General features: G+C 51.2%; 1 protein-coding gene across 2 annotated transcripts in view; it reads right to left on the reverse strand.

Annotated features, from left to right (window-relative positions):
- Window positions 1-17,004, reverse strand: part of CPT1A (carnitine palmitoyltransferase 1A) — a 63,826-nt gene extending 46,822 nt beyond the window's left edge. Inside the window, exon 1 of one of the 2 annotated variants that reach the window (XM_084750781.1) lies at window positions 16,859-17,004. The gene's annotated coding sequence lies outside the window, so the exon portion shown is untranslated. Of the gene's footprint in view, window positions 1-16,781 lie in introns of both variants that reach the window. The other variant, XM_084750782.1, reaches the window with a different exon arrangement.
- Window positions 17,005-18,688: the final 1,684 nt, after the last annotated feature.

Below are 18,688 nucleotides of genomic sequence, written 5' to 3' on the forward strand. Positions count from 1 at the left end.
CACACACACACACACACACACACCACTCGCAGATTTCGGGAAGAGTGGGCAAAGGTCTTGTGTGAGCCAGGAAAGGTGGGCAGTAACCTCAAGCAGGACCATGCTGCTGGGCTGTTTCACAGCTGTCCCCTCAATGTGACAGAGGCTCTCATGGGTGCTAAGCAGTCCCGGATGCCCCTGCCTCCTGTGACTGGAGACACCTGCTCCACCTACATGCTACACAGCAGACTTGCAGAAAAGATGAAGCATGCAAGCGGCGAGGGAGGATAAAGCGGGCAGCCTGGAAGAATGGGATGAGTGTACACAGAGCCCCACGGAAGAAAACATCTATAAATGTTTTGTCTTCCTAAGGACCGTGGAAAGAGTCCCCCAGAAGCCACCATGAACTTGGCCATAACCTATCACTTCCTCAAATATTCAGAGTCATAAAACAACACATTCAGAAGCCACGCGTGGATGCAGAGGCAGGTGCATCTTCGTGAGTTCGAGGCCAGCCTGGTCTACAAGTGAGTCCAGGACAGCCAAAGAGACACAGAGAAATCCTGTCTTGAAAAACCAAAAACCAAAAACCAAACCCAAAACAAAACAAAAACAACACATTCAGGCCGGTCCAGAACCTCACCTACATACCTGCCCCTGCAATGACCAGACTGGTTGGTGACACAGACCTACGGCTAGCTGGCCTTCTTCAACTAAGAGTAAAAACACTGGGGGCTAGAGAGCTGGCTGTGCTCTTAAGAACATGCACACTGCTCCTGCAGAGGACCACAGTTCAGTTCCCAGTACCCACATCAAGTGGCTCAGAGCTGTCTGTACCTGGCTCCAGCGAGATCAGACACCTCTGGACTCAGGGGCACACCTTCATTCACACATACACAGCCACACACAGACACATAATTTAAAATAATAAAAATGAATATTTAAAAAATATAGTATCAAAGGAGTGGTGACCCAAGTTCAGCTCCCAGCACCAACACAGTGTGGCTCATAATTGCATAAACTCCAACTCCAGGGGATCTGAAGCCACCTTCTAGGCTCCAAGGGCGCTGCGTGCACATGATGCACACGTGGACACTCACACACACCTTCCCTGGAATGATCAGATTCTCTTTCACATTCATGCCCGAGCAGTCACAGGCTCAGTGTGTGTGTGTGGTGTGTGTGGACCTATTCGTACATGCAAGAATGTGTGTCCAAGTGGCCCACAAATCTTGCCATATGGATCCTTGTGTCCCCAAACTCAGTTCCCCCAGGAGCCTGGATGCCCTGCTCTCCTCACCTTGGCCACCTAAGGCTCTCAAACTATACCCATCAGAAGCCCTTCCTCTTCTTTCTCTAGAAATGTATTCCCGTCTCAGCGGCAGCAAGGCCCGGGGACAGGCCCATCCCTGCCTGACTCACCCCCAGGATCCTCCTTTCACCAGGTGTGTTCTGCATTGGTGTCCCTCTGACAACAGAAAGCCAATCTGTTCCCCAGCTGGCCCTCTGCAAAGCCCCGAGGCTAGATAGTAGGGACACACTCAGCCGACTTCAGTCCTCCCTTCCCAGGAGCCCTTCCTGCCGTCACACCTTCCCCAGCCAGGGCATCTAGGGCTGTGTCCTTGTGTCTGTACAGCTGGGAACCTCCTTGACGTACTAGAAGAAAGGCCTTTAGGCCAGCTGGCCAGGCCATTCTATCTGGCAGACCAGCTGTGCCTGGACACAGGCCACTGACACTGGGCAGCTGCCTTCTCCTCCCTTCCAAAAGCCATTGCAAGGAGGGCATGGCAGGCGTCCATGGTGACCGGAGGGTTCTGCCATGTCTCCCTGCGGTGTGCACCAAGCACTGTTTTTCCGTGACTAGCCCGTATTCTCACCTCAAGTCACCAGCGGCACAAAGCCTGGCCTACCACATGGTCTGCCATGACCTCCAGCCCCCAGCCCCACCCTCCCAACTCTGTCTGTACTGATGGGAGGTTCTTTGGCTCGCTGTACCTTGGGAGCCAGCCAGTGCCCCTGTCCCTAATCAGACCTTTACAACCTGTACACGTGACCAGATGTTACAAACCCACCTTTCAAGGCCTGAACTACGAAGACTGGGATCAGCCCGCCCCTCTCCAGCTGCACCGTCTCTTCCTGCCTCTCTCCTACTAGGCCTGCCTCGGTGGGGCATGCAGGGACCACACCTGTCTTAATTGCCTTCCCCACTTCATTCACCCAAGCAACAGAACCCACAGAGGAAGGAGGCACCTCCTGGACCCATCCCTTTCCTTGCCTGGGCACAGAGTCCGCCTTTCATTGCCTCTCTCCAAACTCGTGGCCTCTCCCACGACTAACAGATGTCCCAAGTGCCCCGTGAAGCTCTGCTTTGTACCTACTCCCCCCTAGGGACTGAGCCATCACAGCCCAGGGGGAAGAGAGAGTGTCCCTGAACGCAAAGTCTACACCAGGACCACAAGGAAGTAACTGTGCGGCAGGCCGTGCACCTGGGCCCCACGTGCAAACGAGAACCACAAAAAACATAGGCTGGAAAAGAAGGGTAAAAGGTAAACATATGGATGGAGGTAGAGGGCTCTGGTCTCCCCTCTGACACTCACTGCTTCTCCCAAGCTGTCAGCAAGGGCAACTCCCTATCTAGACCAGGCTGGCTTTGAACTTGTGGCTATCCCCACACTGGGATTACTGAATACACCACCAAACCTAGCTTTATTTAGCCTTTGGACTAAAATTCTAAACCAGAAGGAAAAGGTTACAGGGCTACACCCTCTAGGCAAACACTGCACGTTCCACCCCTAGAAGCAGGTCTGGCAAGATACACAAGAAAGGGCCCTCCGGGATTGTTCACAGCACAACTTGGTTTCTTGCCCTGTGGCCTCACAATGGCTCAGGGCGAAACTGCAGGTGGCTGCTGTGGCAGGAACCCCCCAGGTGCCAGGAAGACAGTCAGAGATACATCCACCATGTCCCAAAACAAAGAAAGGAACAAACAAAAAAAAATCCTGTTAGGACTAGGGGTTAGCACCTGGTGTCAGGAAACAAAAGTATTTCTGAGACACAGGTGTGGAGGCCTGGGCTCTCGCCCTGCCCCAGGTGACAGTGTTAATGTGCTGACTGCCCACCCCTAAATATCACCTGCCAACTTCCTTGCCTGGGAACGTGAAGGTGCCCCCACCCTCCCAGGTCCGACACCGTCTATATACCAGCCCCACAGCCGAGGAGGGCTTCCCAGGGAACACTGCGACAGAGCCCTAAGCCCTTTACTGTAATCCGCTGTCCAGAGCACCAAATGCAGAACGAGAGATCTGCACTGAAAACCAAGCTCACATGAGTATCAGCCCCCAGCTTGCAATTTTGTATCTCCACCTGCACTAGATTCTGTGTGTGTGTGTGTGTGTGTGTGTGTGTGTGTGTGTGTGTGTGTAGCAGAGATCTCCACCTGCACTAGATTCTGTGTGTGTGTGTGTGTGTGTGTGTGTGTACCAGAAATCTCCACCTGCACTAGATTCTGTGTGTGTGTGTGTGTGTGTGTGTGTGTGTGTGTGTGTAGCAGAGATCTCCACCTGCACTAGATTCTGTGTGTGTGTGTGTGTGTGTGTACCAGAGATCTCCACCTGCACTAGATTCTGTGTGTGTGTGTGTACCAGAGATCTCTACCTGCACTAGATTCTGTGTGTGTGTGTGTGTGTGTGTAGCAGAGATCTCCACCTGCACTAGATTCTGTGTGTGTGTGTGTGTGTGTGTGTATGTACCAGAGATCTCCACCTGCACTAGATTCTGTGTGTGTGTGTGTGTGTGTGTGTATGTACCAGAGATCTCCACCTGCACTAGATTCTGTGTGTGAGTGTGTGTGTGTGTACCAGAGATCTCCACCTGCACTAGATTCTGTGTGTGTGTGTGTGTGTGTGTGTGTGTATCAGAGATCTCCACCTGCACTAGATTCTGTGTGTGTGTGTGTGTGTGTGTGTGTGTGTATCAGAGATCTCTACCTGCACTAGATTCTGTGTGTGTGTGTGTGTGTGTGTGTGTGTGTATCAGAGATCTCCACCTGCACTAGATTCTGTGTGTGTGTGTGTGTGTGTGTGTGTGTGTGTGTGTACCAGAGATCTCTACCTGCACTAGATTCTGTGTGTGTGTGTGTGTGTGTGTATCAGAGATCTCTACCTGCACTAGATTCTGTGTGTGTGTGTGTGTGTGTGTGTGTGTGTGTACCAGAGATCTCTACCTGCACTAGATTCTGTGTGTGTGTGTGTGTGTGTGTGTGTGTGTATCAGAGATCTCTACTGCGCTAGACTCTTGGCGTCTGTGTGTGTGTGTGGCAGAGATCAACCCTGGTGTTGTTCCTCAGGACTATGTTCCTTGTTATTCTTTCACCAGCCTGGGCTCTCACCGGCTGATTAGGCCAGGCTGGCTTGGCTGGCAGCAAGCCCCAGAGATACTGCTCTGTCTGTCCGCCTCTACAAGCACACACTGGCGCGCCTGACCTTCCTCAGGTCTGCAGGCTTGCAAGGCAAGCACCTTACTGACTGATCCATCTCCTCAAGCCCTCCTGGGTCACTCCTGTCCTCACCTTTCATCACACTCAGCTAAATACGCCCCTCCCTCAGAGAGCCCGCTCTCTGGGCTACTGACTTCACAGTCCCAAAGCACAGTGATGCTTCAGACACTCGGCCACTCAGCTCACCTATGCTTTCTGGCAGGGGCCCTCGCTCTCGCTCTCTCTTCCAGGTCGTGTTTAATCGTCCCCCAATAAGCTGAAAGCTTTTCAAAGACACGGATCTTACTTAATGCTCTTGATTGAAGCCCAAGAACTCTGCAGACTCTCTCCTCCTCTCCCTCCTCCTCTCCCTCCTCCTCCTCTCCCTCCTCCGCCTCCTCCTCCTCCCCCCTTCTTCTTTAAAGACAGGGTTTCTCTGTATAGCCTTGGCTGTCCTGGAACTCACTCTGTAGACCGGGCTGGCTTCAAACTCACAGAGATCCACCTGCCTCTGCCTCCCAAGTGCTGGGATGAAAGATGTACACCACAACCGCATGGCATAGATGGTCTTCATTTGAAATTTTTATTTATTTATTATTGTGTGGGTTTGTGTGCATGATGGGGGAGGAGTGCCTGCTACTGAGCGTGTGTAGAGAAGTCAGTGGACAACTTTGAGGAGTCACTTTGCTTCTCCTTCATGTACATGGGATCTGGGGGTTGAGCTCAGGTCACTAGCCTTCCACAGCAAGCAATTTGCCCATTGAGGCATCTTGCTGACTTAAGACTGACTTCATTTTCACAATGTGGCTTGGTGTCGAGCCCCAGTCCTTAGCTAAATAAACGGCTCTGTGCTTTGCTGATGGGACGTGCCCGCTGGGCTTGCTCTCTCCACCATAGCCAGCCCCCTCTGCAGCAAAACCATTTCCCCTCCAAGGTCAGCCCATGAGCCCTAATACTGGCTGTGCCACCAAGCTGCCACCCCTGAGAAGACCCACTTCCCTTCGCAGACCAAGCTCTCTCAGCATCCCTGCCCTCCCTGAGGCTGCAGAGTTGAAGCAGGCAGCCAACTAAGAAAGGAGGGGAAAGTTCAGGAGAGGCCCAGCACACCGCCAGAACCTGGCACATGCCAGAGAAACTGCAGTGTGGAAACCGTGTCCGTCATATAAATCAAACAGTAAGCCCGGGGATGACAGGCTTCCGAGCAACTGAATTATGCAAATAGGCTCCTCCGTGTTCCAGGGAGTATTTCCACACAGCCCTGCAGTCCACAGATGGGGAGCGAGATAGGTTGGTAGACAGGTAGAAAGGACAACAGGAAGGGAGGTGACTCACAGGACACCAGCCAGCGTAGATGGCAGGCGGGCTCCTGTTCATGTTTTCTATGGCAAAGAAAATGTGGGCATACCCATATCTGGCTAACTACTTGGCATACACGAAACAACGCCCCATTTTGTGTGTGTGTTCATGTGTATGAATGCCTGTGTCCAAATTGGTGGCTCACTCTCCACCTTATTGCTTCAGACAGGGTCTCCCCCGGAACCCAGAGGTCCTCAGTTTAGCTAGGCTGGCTAGCCAGCAAGCCCTCAGGGGTCCTCTTGTCTCTGCCTCTCCAGTATTGGGATTACGTATGTGCACCACTGCTCCTGGCTTTTTATGTGGGTGCTGGGGATCCGAACTCAGGTTCTCCTGCTTGCACAACAAGCATTTTACTGATTGAGCCATCTCCTCAGCCCCTGCCCTTTTCTTTTCTTTCTTTCTTTCTTTCTTTCTTTTTCTTTTCTTTTCTTTTCTTTTCTTTTTTTTTTTTTTTTGACAGGGTCTATGTAGTCCTGTCTGTTCTGGAACTCACAGAGATCCACCATGTGGGATTAAAGGCATGGGTCACTACACAGGGCTCCCTGACATATTTTTTATTAATTTGTTTTTACCTCCTTCTGGCTCCTTAAATTCTAACTACAAGCTGGGAAGTGGTGGCACATGCCTTTAATCCCAGCACTTGGGAGGCAAAGGCGGGCAGATCTCTGAGTCCAAGCTCAGCCTGGTCTATATAGTAGACAGGACATGCGGAGAAACAAAACAAAACAAAACTCTTAACTATAAGTCTAAGAAATGAATTCACGACTGTCCTTATTCACTAATGAGGAAAACAAGACTTAGATGTCAGCCAGGCGTGGTGGCACACGCCTTTAATGCCAGCACTCGGGAGGCAGAGGCAGGTGGAACTCTGTGAGTTCGAGGCCAGCCCGGTGTACAAAATGAGTCCAAGATAGCCAAGGCTACACAGAGAGACCCTGTCTCGGGGAAAAAAAAAAGACTTAGATGTCACAAGCTTAAGGTCACAACAAGCCAACCGCAGAGCAGGAATCAGGTTCAGGCCCACCTCCAACAGGCATGCCCTTTCCTTCCAACGTGCAGTGGTGGCTGTGACAGCGAAGGCCAACTTAAGATTCCTGCATTGGCTTAGGTCACTGCTGTAGCCAAAATGATAGACGACAGCCAGCAGGAAGATTCAATTACTAGGAACCTGGACCAGGCTAATAGCTCTATCAGTATTGCCTAGCTTTCCACCAGAATTGCATAATTCACCGGCAGGCAGGAGCAAGCTCTGCCTGCAGCTCTAATCCCTCACCAGCTGTCCATCTTGCCTAGCAGTAAACAACTGCTGGAAATCCTTAGAGAAAGGGTTGCCCACGGGAAGTGGCGGCTTAGCAGAATTCCAAGCAGGGCATCCAGGAACGTGGCATGCGTCCCTCACCGGAGACAGCAGCAGGCTGATGAGCCCTGCACTGGCCCTGGGTAGACCTCAGAGGTGTTGCCGGTGGGCTCCCTTATCACGGGTAACTAACTCCTGGGAGTGCTTAGAGAGGCTCTTAGCATTCAGGAGCCAGTGGCAGGTGGATCTCTGAGTTTCAAGCCAGCCTGGTCTACAAAGGGAGTCCAGGACAGCCAGGGCTACACAGAGAAACCCTGTCTCGAAAAACCAAAAATATATAGATAACTAAAATGAAATAAATAAAGTAAAAAAAAAAAGGGGGGGGGATTGAAAACCCTGAGTATCATTGCTATATCCTGATAGAAATGAGACACACGTACCTTGTGCTTTTGGTGGACTTGGGGTACAAGGGAAGGAAAGAAATCTTAGTACAATTCAGTTGCTGTAAAGAGAGTTCAGGGTGACTGCCTTCAGGTGAGGGCCTTATGCTATGTCCTTGGATGAGAGAAGGCATTGGGCCAGCAGGAGTCTGGACAAGAGTGGAAAGGAGGATGCGGAGGGAGAGATCAGGGCCCACACACTGACTTAGCGTGCCTACGAGAACTCCATCTTTAATCCCAGCACTCGGGAGGTAGAGGCAGATGGATCACTGTGAGTTCAAGGCCAGCCTGGTCTACAAAGTGAGTCCATGACAGCCAGGGCTACACAGGAAACTCTGTCTGGAAAAACTGAATTAAAAAAATAAATAAATAAAATTAAAAAAAAAAAAAGAACTCCATCTCTAAGCCAAGACACTCAACAACCCTGCTCCAAAGACTCCACCTTGGAAACTCTGTCACATTGGCTACCAGTTTTCCACAGCCTTTCTCACTTGGGGTGTGGGTGGCAGGAGATCAGTCACAGCAAGGCACCCTCCCTGTGAAAGGTTCTATCTTTTTGTTTATTTGTTTGTTTGTTTTTCAGCCAGGGTTTCTCTGTGTAGCCTTGGCTGTCCTGGACTTGCTTTGTAGACCAGGCTGGCCTCAAACACAGAGCGATCTGCCTGCCTCTGCCTCCAGAGTGCTGGGATTAAAGGCGTGGGCCACCACGCCCAGCTCAAAAAGGCTGTATCTTGACTTCCTGGCTGGGCAGTCTCTGTTTGCATTATATAAGTCAGCCATGGGTGACTTTCCCACAATAAAACATATCACCATAAGCCGCTCACACCAATTGGCTGGACACAATAGTTCAGGTCAGGTTAGAAAACAAATGGTCTATGGCCAGTCTGATCTCAAGAGGTAAGCAGGGTCAGGCCTGGCTAGTATTTGAATGGTAAGAAAAAATTAAGTTTCAATCATCAATCTACTTCTCCCCAAAAAACAACAGAACTCCCACCTACAGCACCCTGTCAAAATTCAAGCTGGACATGATGGTGAACTGTTCTAACTCGAACACTTGGGAGGGGAAGGTGAGAGAATCATACATTTTTTGGGGGGGGGTTAAAATTTTTTTATTTTTTTATTTTTGGTATTTTGAGACAGGGTTTCTCCTTGGCTGCCCTGGACTCCCTCTGTAGACCAGGCTGGCCTTGAACTCACAGAGATCTACCTGCCTCTGCCTCCCGAGTGCTCCGGCTGGTGGCGCATGCCTTTAATCCCAGCAAGGATCATAAATACAAAGGCATCTATGGCTACATAGCCAGCCTAAGCTACGTGAGACCCAGGCTCAACTTTAAAAAAGTAATAATAAAAGCTAGGTGTGGTGGTGCTCACCTGTAATCCCAGGAGGCAGAGGCAGGTAGATCTCTGCTTTTGAGGTCAGCCTGGTCTACATCTCCAGTTCCAGGCCAGCCAGAGCTACACAGTGAGACCTTGTCTCAAAAAGAAAGGAAAGTTACAAGTAAAGCAAACTCAGATTTAGGCTTTATACTATACAGCTTCATTAAGAACTAGTAGATCGGCCAGACGGCGGCAGCGCAGGCCTTTAATCCCAGCACTTGGGAGGCAGAGGCAGGTGGATTGCTGTGAGTTCGAGGTCAGCCTGGTCTACAAAGAGAGTTCTGGAACCCTGTCTCAAAAAACAAAACCAAACAAACAAAACAAAAAAACCAAAACCAAACAAAACAAAAGACAAAAAACAAAACAAAACAAGACAAAATACTGAAGGGGACTAGCAAGACGGTTCAGCAGGAGGTGGTTCTTGGTGCTGAGTCAACGGGACATGCGCAGGAGAGGGACAGAATCAAATCCCACAAACGGTCCTTTGGTACACACAGACAGACAGACAGACATACACATACACACACCACCACCACCACCACCACAAAAAGCAAATGTCAAAAAACTTAATAACAACAGAAATCCACGTGGACATGGCTAACCGTCTACCCCTTCCGCTCTGAAACACAGAATGCCAGCCTGCGCTCTGACTGCCAGGAAAGGGCAACTATCCATCAGCTCAAGGAGATCAAACTTCTCATACCACTGCTCCCACAAATGTCCCCAGATCCCCGGGGGCTCTCCTGTGCACCCTGCGCATGTCTGCCACCTCGGCGACCTGGCATAGGCAATGTAAGCAATCCAGAACATAGTGACAATTGGAAAACCTGTCCAACTGCAATCCTGACACTGGCATCTAGAACCTGTATCTACAAATGTTCTGGTTTACAGGGACATGGGTCACAGGCCATCTCCAGGTTTAAAAAGAAAAGCGGTTAGATGGGGCTGGAGACGTGGCTTAGGGGTAAAGAATGTGTGCAGCTTTGCAGAAGACCTGCGTTCAATTTCATCACCCATGGGGGGGGGGGGAGCTCACAACTACCACTAACTCCGGCTCTAGACTATGCAACCTCCTCTTTTACACTCAGAGGTCATTGCACTCAAGCGGTTCTCAATCTCTCTCTCTCTCTCTCTCTCTCTCTCTCTCTCTCTCTCTCTCTCTCTCTCTCTCTCTCTCTCACACACACACACACACACACACACATATATATATATATACACATATAACAGGTTTCTCATTATGTTGGCCTGGTTAGCCTGGAACTAAAGATCTGCCTTCCTTTGCCTACAGTGCCCTGGGATTACAGCATGTGCCACCACCCCCAGCAAAAGAAATTAAAAAAAAAAAATACTGTAAGATGAATATGAACCCCAGGCAGTGGTGGCGCACACCTTTAATTCCAACACTCAGGGGGGCAGATGCACTCAGATCTCTGTGAGTTTGAGGCCAGCCTGGTCTACATAGTGAGTCCAGGACAGCTAAGACTACACAGAGAAACCCTGTCTCAAAAAAAACAAACCCAACAGAACAGAACAGAAAATGGGGCTCACACAGCAACTCTCCATGGGTCATCTGACCTTCAGAGCGCCTCTCCCTCCTCAGAACTCTTGTGCTAAAACCTGTATTAGAATACCTTCCCTGACTCCAGCTCTGCTTAGTTAAGAACAGGAGGGCTGGCAGGCAGTGGCTGTAAACACCAGTCCTCCTGGCGGCTAATGAAGTATGTGGCATGTTTATGCCGTTCCAAGGAACCTTTGAGATAGTTTTCTGCTGGATAACCATGCCTCTGATGCCATGATGTCCCCAACCTCAGCTCCACCAGATAGGTTTGTGGGGTGCCTCTGAGACACCCCAGGGCACAGTTGTCAGGGTTCAGTGATTAGGCCAGCAGGTCCATGCTCAGAGAAGTGTGACTGAGGTCCTTCCAGAGGCCAAGTTCAAGTTCCCTGGCTGAGAGAGGGTCCACATCTCAAAGAAGTGGGCCTTTAAGTTTACTGCAGGTGGGTTTGAAGAGGCGAGGATACACATACATCCATCAACTGTGGCCCCCTAGACAGGAGGCAGGCCCTGCACTTCTGAGTCCCACACCCCACCAAACGTGTTCGCCAATAAGCCTCACAGCCAGTCTCAAAAAGAAAAAAAGAGAAAGAAAAAGAAAAAAAAAAAGGAAGGAAGAAAAAAAAAAGCATGGTGAGTCCAACCAACGTACTGAATGTTGCACCTTAGCAACACAGCGTCCTGTGAGGGGCCTGTGGTTCTCCTCACAGTCATGGGGTCATGCTGAAGTCACCCAGGGTCACAGAGAACATCTCACTTCACCCATTAAGCATTAGACATGGTGGTGCACACCTTTAATGCCAGCACTCGGGAGGCTGAGGCAGGAGGATTGCTATGACTTCGATGGCAGCCTGGTCTACAAAGTGAGTCTAGGACAGCCAAGGCTACACAGAGAAACCCTGTCTTGTAAAACAAACAAACAAACAAACAAACAAACAAAGCATCATGAAGTTCAAGTTCAAGAGAGTGTGCATAGGTCACACTATCACAAGATGAGGCCAGCCTCCGCCTTAAAGATCTGCAGGTCTCTGCCACCTGAATGCTGAGATTGAGACCTAACCCCTTACTGGAGTCTTGTGTGTGGGGGGGGGGGGTCAAGGAGCATAGGAAAGCAGGTATCAGAGCTGCCATCCTACAGACCGAAATGAAGACCCACCCAGCATTGCTCACACCTTGTCACTGTCTCAGTGTGCGTGTATGGGGGTCAGGGGTGGGGTCACCACCAAGAGCCCTGCTCTGTGACTGCAGGTGACTGGGGCCTAGCTGAGAAAGTGGCTACACCACAGATCTGGGCTCACTTCCAGACCTCGCCCTCACTGACAAGCTTCACCTCTCTTGCACACTTCATCAGCACAAGGCAGCACAGAGCACCTCAGATCCCAACAACTGAAGGACGCCAGAGTGCGCGCGGCCCAGCACCGGCCTTTTAATTCAAGGCCACACTCCCGCAATTCCAGCAGGAGCCTGTGGGGTCAACACACGTCCTTCAAGAAAGTGGGTGTCTGTCCTTGCTCTTTCCTCTACACCCCCACCTATCTCAATGTCACAATGTCAGGATGGGGTCCTCCAGCCCAACTTACAACTCTGACTAACCAGGGGCAGCTCATTCATTTCTTTTCAGACTAGATCCATACTACACAGTGGACTCCAGGGTAGACCTCCCATGCTGCAGGGAAGCTAGGGGTGAACGCTTTAATAAAGCAAGCGGTTCCATGAAGGGCTGGCCTACATAGTGAGTTTCAGGCCACCCAGGACTACGTGGTGAGACTGTTTCAAGGGGGGACAGGGATGTGGGGAGTCACTGTGCTTGTCCCTGCTGGCATATGAATATCCCCACAGGGCATCATAACAAGGTGTGTTGAATTCTCTCTCTCTCTCTCTCTCTCTCTCTCTCTCTCTCTCTCTGTGTGTGTGTGTGTGTGTGTGTGTGTGTGTGTGTGTGTGTTTGTTCTTGGTTTTTGGTTTTTTGAGACAGGGTTTCTCTGTGTAGCCTTGACTGTCCTGGACTCACTTTGTAGACCAGGCTGGCCTCAAACTCACAGAGATCCACCTGCCCCTGCCTCCCAAGTGCTGGCATTAAAGGCGTGCATCATCATCTCCTGGCTTATGTTGAATTCTCTACTCTTGGCTTTACTCAAAGCTAAGGGACCCCAAAGGGAAGCCAGTACAGGTGGCAGTGGATGACATCACTGCAGAGAGCTGGTGGCCGGCATGGGAATGGCAGGTATTGCCACGTAACAGCATGGGGGAAGTGCACTGAGGGAGGGGGGCAACCACTTCCTCAGATCCCTGCCTCCCGGGCAGGAACTTCTAGGGGTACAACCAATGAAACTTCCAGAAGACTCTCACCCCCTTAATATCAGTAGTCTGGATCAATCCAACGAAGAAAGGGCATCCCAGCCTCTGTCCTTCCTTCAGCAAGTATTCGTATGCCTGAGAGTGTGGCCATGCCTGCCAGGGAGCCATGGAGGACGGACTTAAACAGAAGTGGCACACTCACTCAGCTCTGACCACACACGGAGGGGGAGGGGACAGAAAGTCTAGATACCTGTGCTCCTAAGTGTCACAAGCCACCAACACTAGTGTATTATAACATGGTATTTTATTTTTCTTGTTTTTGAGACAGGGTCTTAGGTTAGCCCTAAGCCAGGCATATCCACTGAGACTGATCTTGAACTCCTAAGTTTCTGTCTCCATCTCCGAAGGGCTGGGCATGGACAACTAAGCCTGGCTTTACTGTTTTTGGTTTGTTTTGTTTCATTTTATTACCTGAGACAAGGTCTTGCTATGTAGCCGTGGCATCCTCCTGCCTTAGTATCCAAGCCCCAAATGCTGGGGTTACAGGTGTTTTTCATGCCAAGCTTTCTTTACAGTTTACCTAAATGGGTCTGTGTGCAACATGGGTTGACACTCCTCCTAGGCGAGGTCAGCGGCCACCCTATTTCCCAACCTTCCAAGAGGGCAGTTACCCAGGTGCTGGGCCCCTCAGCGGGCAGCATGCCCACTGTTATTAACATTCCTGAAGGTCAGAACTCCTCACACAAAAAGGGCAAAGGTGGGTACTTCTCAGAACCGGGCAGCCACGTTACCTAAACAGGGCAAAGCTGGCCTTAGCCCAGGGACCGGCGAGGACCCAATGTCCGCCTCAATATTTACATGGGTTTCAAGGTGAAGGGTACAAAAGGCAACAAATATTTGAAATCAACAAGTAGAACCTACTCCTTGTGTTAAGTAAGAAATTTAATAATAAAAACAAAAGCTTGCGTAGTCTAGGTTTGGCTCAGACACAAGTTCTTGTGTATCCCACTTGGGACTCCAACGCACTGGTGGTGGTGGCTGGCCTTGAACCCTGCAATCCTTTAATCCACCTCCCAAGCGCTAGACGGTACAGTTACACACCATCACAGTCCTGAAGAAACTCCAGATGACCCCAGGGCATCCCCACTTTCCCCTTTTAAACTGCACAATATGCTGGTATTGCTTTTTACTTAAAACAAAAAACACGTATCGTATTTACTCGTGGTGGTGAGTACAGGCTACAGCACAGGTACGGAAATCGGGATAATTTTCACTCTTGGGACTTCGGGGATAGAACTCAGGTCCACAGGCTTGGCAGCAGGTTTATTTTCCTAACAACAAGCATTCTTGCAAGAAAAACTTAAATTGGCATTAATTCAAGTGTGCAGTAATCCTTTTATAAGCCTGTTAGGCGCGCCTCCAGCTTAAGACTCCCCCCCCTTTTCTTCTTTCCTGAACTGGAGCCGTATTTTCCGCATGTTCCCAGGCTGTCCCAAAACTCCGGGATTTAAGCGCTCCTCCCTCCTCAGGGAGATCTGCTAAACACACTTCAGAGTGATTCACCTTGTCCTACCATTTTAGTCTAAGCTAATTCAAATACAGGCTTTCACCAGCCGTAGAACTCTTGGTCTACCCGTAAATATCTATGCAGAGTGACTAGACATATTTTCTGACCAAAAAAAAAAAAAAAAAAAGAAAAGAAAAGAAAGAAAGAAAAGAAAAAAAAGAAAAGAAAGAAAAAAAAAAAACCCTGCAAACGGTCAAAGTACAGGAGCGCCCCATAGCTCTAACCGCCTAGAGACCAAGACTCGAGGCGCTGGGGAAAGGGAAGGGCACTAGCAACCGCGGCTTCCCGCCCCGCCCCTTTCCCCCCCCCCAAACTCAGCCGGAGTCACGTGACGGCTGAGAAAAGTAGGGGAAAGGTTACGAGAGCCCCGCCCCCATGCTGGCGCGTCCGGGGCGCTCGGATCCTGTTCCACCGGCCGAGCCCACGCAGGCCTTCCGGAGCGAGCCGGCGCGCGTCGCCGCTGCCATCCCTGTGCGCCGCCCGGGTAGCCACCGACCCGCTTTGTCCGGCGATAGATGCCGCATGCACAAACGGCTGGCCAGCACCGTGTCTCAAAGGGTTTCACTGCGAAACCCAAGCAAAAAAAAAAAAAAAAAAAAAAAAAAAGTCAAAATTGCGGTGCTTTTATGAATGGGCAAAATGGGAATGAGGAATCAGGGTTGGGTAAGCTCCGGCCAGCGCCCCAAACTCCCGGGAGAACCAGGCCTGCCCATTCCGTGACGACTGGGTCCCCGCCAAGAGCAGCGGCGGCGGAAGGGAGGGGTTTCTCTCCCTCATCTGCAGTCAGGTGGCTTTCTAGCTCAAACTCGAAAGGTTTTGTCTAGTGCAGGAGGAAGCCGCTTCGGCCACTTCTGATACAAAACTTGACCGGGTGTGATTCCAGAGACGGTTAAGATAGAGTTCAAAGCCGGGCGTGGTGGTGCACGGCTATAATCACAGCACCTGGGGGGGAGGGGTTGGTAGGAAGAAGTTCAGGGGTTCAAGGCCAACCTTAGCTACATAGCAGGCTGGAGGCCAACTTGCGGTACGTGAGACCCTACTTTAATTAAAAAAAAAAATAAGTATATAGGTAAAAAACAAAATTCAAGTGTATGGTTAAGTCTAGCGAGGCTTCGTAGTTAAAAAAAAACAGTAATTTACATTATAAAAGCTCTTGGTGCTGCAGCAGAGCCAGTTCAGCGAAAGACCGAAGCGGATGGTGCCCAGACCTACCTACTGCCCTGCACTCGCCCGGGGCAAGCACTGTCCCCTGTACCACCGTTCTCCGGTGAGCCCCGAGTTTACTGACTATGGAAGGCGATGGTGGTGGTGGTAATGTATGCTTGCTGGCACAAATAAAAGGCCAACGCTGTATTTTACTCATTTGGCTTGCGGTTTTGACAGAGATAAACACGCTTGAATATCAGGAATGACCAGAAACCAGACGCCTGTGCTAGAAAATGCTGTAACTAAATACGCGTTCCGAAAGGCTTCTGGACTCACTTTCATTTTATTTGCGAACTTCCAAAGTTAGCAGTTTCCAACCAAAAGTTGTCCTTGGATAAACTATTTGAATGCAGGGAACAGAAAGAAGCCGGGAGTTGATGACTGACTTTGATCTGTATCTAGCCTGGGTCATACTAGGAACTTTTTAACACCTTAAAAACATCAGCAATCATCTGTTTTCTGTGGCATTAACGAAGGCCAGGCCAGGATTCACAATATGAAGATGAAGAAAAACGAAGGGAACCAGCTCTTAGGACACAGCCAAGCGGATCTCGGGGCTGCCCAGGAAGCGCCGTCGGGCTGTCCCTTGCCAAGTTCGCCCAGGCCAGGTCACGTGACGCCCCACCCTCCCGGGCTCCGGTCCTGGCGCGACCTTGGGCAGTCTGTGGACACCCACCTGCCCTTGAACCCCTCAAAAGTGAGGGGTGCTTAACACAAGTCTCAGCGCCAAGGGCGTGTCCTGACGGCTGCATTGCGGGGACCCGCGCCGGGAGGGGGCACCGGCCACCTGCCAAGTCCCAAGGCCAAGCATCTTTCCTACTGCTGGGCCCCACCCTCACGGACCCCGAAACCAATCCACCTGCAAAGTGGCGAGTGAGATGGGGCTAGAAAAGGGTTTGGCGTCCACACTGGCCCCAAGCCACCCGCGGAGTCGGGAGTGGGATGGGATGGGACAGGAAAGAGAATATGCGCCCCTACTGAACAGGGACCAAGGAGTCATGCCTAATCCTGAGCAACCTTCGTGGTGCACTGAGGACCCCAAATCCACGCGCAGAGAGAACCCACTGTGGGGCGGGACACCAGGAGCCGAAGCCCCACGCGTCCCGGGCGGAGGCATCCTGCCCAGTCCGAGGACCAAGCATCCTTCCTCCCGCCCCGGGATCTCTAGACCCGTCACTGCGCAAGAAAGAGGGTGCCCTCTGCTTCTCCAATGCGCGGCTCCCGCGTACCTCACGGCGCTCCCAAGGGTGACACCCGCGCGCCCGGCCCAGGGCGGTGCCGCAGCGCTACCCACGCGCTGTCTTACCGAGTCTGCGGACGGCGGCGGCGGAATGAGAGCGGAGTCCGGGCCGGGGCGGGCGAGGACAAGCGCACCAACGCGCTCCGCGGGTGATTGGCTGCGCCCTGCCCCGGCTGCGGCGCTGGCGGGCTGGACGGGGCGGGGCCTGCATGGGGCGTGGCTACGGGAGGAGTCCCGTAAGGAAACTGAGGCTAAGAGCAGCGCTTGTCAACAGCTGTCATTGCTTTTGCGAGCCTCAGTTTCTTCATCTACAAAAGGGGCCAGCTCATTAGGGCCATGCCTATAAAAGCTCCTTGCACCATGCCTGGCTTACACTTGCAGTTTATACGCACCGGCACATAAACTTTTCTGCATCCCTGCAGGGCTTATGCTGTTCCTGCTCCAGACTTTTGGCTTAGTTGATTGAAAAAAAAAAAAAAGATAGAAGCATTGCGGGAAAAGGAATGGCTTGCCTAATATCACAGAGTGAAGAAGTAAGCCCAAGTCTGAGTGACAGATGTTTGTCACCCTGGGGCAGGTTGGCTCCAGAGGCCAACACACTCTTGGCTGGGGGAGGGGGCGGGGGAATCTGCTTTTTTGTTTTGGGTTGTTTGTTTGTTTTGCTTTTTGGTGGTTTTTGTTTGCTGTTTGTGTGTGTGTGTGTGTGTGTGTGTGTGTGTGTGTTTGGCCAGAGTTTCTCTTTGTAGCCTTCGCTGTCTTGGACTCACTTTGTAGACTAGGCTGGCCTCGAACTCACAGAGATCTGCCTGCCACCGCGCTCAGCCATCTATTTTGTTGTAGTTGTTTGTTTTTTGTTTTGTTTGTTTTTAATCTCATTTGCGGAGCAATTAGGGTCTGGGGTGTAGCTCATGATGCTGTGCATGCCTGACCTGTGTAAGGTCCTGGATTCAAGTCTCAGTGTCAAAAACCAATAGACCCGAATTACTCTTTGGATGCCGGGAGAGGAGTGATTGGAACCTGGTGCAGAGCGGCCCCTGGAGAGGGACAGCCTTGCTGTAAGGTTAGATGTGGGTAGGGTGCAGAGAAGCCGAGCCAGACCCAGCAGGGCCCTCTTCCCGCCTCCCAGGGGCGCCCTCCCAGGGGCGCCCTCCCAGGCTGCAGCTCCAAGCCCTGAGTACAGCAACCGCTCGGTAAATGCACTGAGGAAAGAAGACTGACCACACTGAGATCAAGCACGCCTGGTCACGGGAGAGCTCAGCTTGCCTCCATTTGTCCTTGTGTTACTGCTGAAGGGTTCAGAAGAGAAAATGAAAGTTCCGCTTGATCCCGCCCCCAACTATGGTTAACTGTTGCTGTGTCTCACCGCCCCCTTCTCGCCCCCCCCCCCCTCAATTGTTTTAGAAGGCCAAGCGATTGTTCGGTGTAGCTTTGCGGTTTTGTTTTGGTGTTTTGTTTTAAACTTAGTTTATGTGAAGGGACTCGCAGATAGTCGGAGTCTTTCCCTTGGCTGCATGGTTCTGCTGCGATTTAATTGAACGGGCTTCCAAAGGACATTTAGGGACACACGCTACACTGGCCTTCTCTGAGCAGCTGTTTCTGCGCGTGGAAGCAGAGAGGCAAGTGTGACATGTGCTATGTGGAAACACTTCCTGCCATCCACCCGACCTGACCTGAGGTGGTAACGGGGAAGAGCCTCCTTATTTTCATCTCATTGTTTTGGTTAGTCGGCTTTATTTTGAGGCTTGTCTAGCGAAGAGAGCCTTTCTCCGTGCTAGAAGCAGGAGTCTAGGTCCTGCATTGCTCCCTGTTGCGTGTGCATTGGTGGCTCTACTGTCACCTCCTGCCGCTCCCTACTTAAGGCTCCTTTACAGCGTGGACTGCGTTCACCTTACATGC

The sequence above is a fragment of the Acomys minous genome (genome assembly GCF_964271855.1).
Source record: "Acomys minous genome assembly, chromosome: 2".
Taxonomy (NCBI): domain Eukaryota; kingdom Metazoa; phylum Chordata; class Mammalia; order Rodentia; family Muridae; genus Acomys; species Acomys minous.